Source organism: Miniopterus schreibersii (genome assembly GCF_964146895.1).
Source record: "Miniopterus schreibersii genome assembly, chromosome: 9".
NCBI lineage: Eukaryota > Metazoa > Chordata > Mammalia > Chiroptera > Miniopteridae > Miniopterus > Miniopterus schreibersii.
Genome location: NC_138118.1, coordinates 30,733,718 through 30,735,702, shown reverse-complemented (window position 1 = coordinate 30,735,702; position 1,985 = coordinate 30,733,718). Strand labels below are relative to the sequence as shown.

Below are 1,985 nucleotides of genomic sequence, written 5' to 3'. Positions count from 1 at the left end.
CACCTCAAAGTTGTTCTAACATTAGGTTGGTCAATTTAAATACTGTGTCTCTCTGTTGGCTGGATATACACACAATCTTTACACCCAAATGTTAATGCATAAAAGCAACAAGACATTGTTAAATAAAACAGCAATAGTTACTGCAACTTAGACCTTGTAACCAATTTTACATGATTAAAATTACTTCCCACATTCACATCCACAGTACTCATCCACCATTTAACATTTTAATCAAAACTTTACACGTGTGAAACAATCACTAACAGGCAAAAATATTAAACCTGTGTATTTTGTATTGCAAATACACTTATGCATGAGCAAGCAAGAGATTCACAGCTGCAGAAGCCTGAAAATGATTTACAAAAATTGTTAAATCATTAAAAATTGTTTGAAAACATCTACTTCTTGTTGTAGACCCCCACTGTACATACAACTATAAAAACTGTTCCCTATGTAAACAAAAAAGGAAACATGTAATAAGAGATTTGAAAAATCTGGACATTTCCTTCCCAAGAATTATTAAAGGCAACCTCTTTAATCTAAGATATTATACTGAAAGGACTATTATATTTTAAAGACAAGATCACTGTCTCCACAGGTTTTTTAAAAATTAGAAAAACAATATAGCCATGTTAATCAAAGCAGTTATTTGTACAATACAATGATAATGACCTTGATTTTCTTTAAAAAAATTACAATAAGCTACAAATATCAAAGAAGCAGTGTTATCTGGAGTAGCCTGTAGAGGAGCTCTAGCGATTAGACTGTGCAAACTAATGTAGTAGCTTTCATCTCTCTCTTAAAGGGTACCACCACAGAAAGTCCATTTAAGATATTGATAGGTTTAACAAAGTTGGAATGCTGGCACCGTTGATGTGGGCAACAGTTCTTCAGACCTGGCTCAGAGCTACAATGCATTTAGTATATTAAAACAGCTGACATGATCACTTTTTGCGGGCCTTCCCAGGCACTGGAATTTTTCTGTTCATTTGCCATACTAGATCATAAAAATCTCATTAACATTTATTTTTGATTTTGCAGAGGGTTCTAAGAATGTACAGTTGTTCCATTGTCTTGCTAGATTTTGACTTGCTCCTTTACTACAACTTTTTCAACTTCCAAGTCACACTTATTACCAACCAGAATCATTAGAACATCATCAGTGTCTTTAACTCGAAGAATCTGTTCTCTAAGATCTTGTAAATCATTAAATGTGGACTGTGCTGTGATGTAATAAACTAATGCAAAGCCTTGTCCATTTTTCATGTACAAATCCCTCATTGCTGTAAATTGTTCTGTTCCTGAAATATCCAAGATTTCAAGCATACACTGTTGTGCATCTACTTCAATTTGCTTTCTATAAGAATCTTCTATTGTAGGATCATATTTTTCAACAAAAATTCCTTGAATAAATTGTACAGTTAGAGCAGATTTTTTAGTGCCTCCTGAGCCAAGAACAGCTAGCTTATACTCATGCATGGTGCAGACTAGTCAAAAGCTATTACCTTTTACGCCATAGCTACTGTCACCCCACACATTGCGCTCCCTCTGGGTTGCTGCTCCCTGCACCACGGCAGTCCTTTGCTGCCGCCACTGGGGCTGGTTTACATGCCTGACTGTGGAAATAACATTTTTAATGCTATTCCTTGAGGAATATAATTGTTATAATGTGACAATGTTAAGTTCTATATAGAAAAAAAACAAAACACGCCTTCTGGTCATATTCTTGAAACCTCACAGAGGTTTTAATGTGAGAATGTTAGAGAAGAAATGGAGTATATAGCAAGTCTAACCATGTATATTCCAGATCAGAAAACGGGTTCCTCTCCTAAAAGTACAAAGTTACAAATGAAGAGCTTAGAATCTTGCTTCCCTTACAAAATTATTTAAGTGTTATTTTGTGGTAAATAAGAATTATTAATTTTACCCTTTTCTTTGCCAAGTGAATATTTCTGTCAGCTGAGCTGACAGAGCAGATGAAGGTA

General features: G+C 34.7%; 1 pseudogene across 1 annotated transcript; it reads right to left on the bottom strand.

Annotated features, from left to right (window-relative positions):
• Window positions 1-944: 944 nt before the first annotated feature.
• On the bottom strand, window positions 945-1,479 carry LOC308561649 (ras-related protein Rap-1b pseudogene; annotated as a pseudogene). The gene has a single exon. The product of its transcript is annotated as a ras-related protein Rap-1b pseudogene (transcript).
• Window positions 1,480-1,985: the final 506 nt, after the last annotated feature.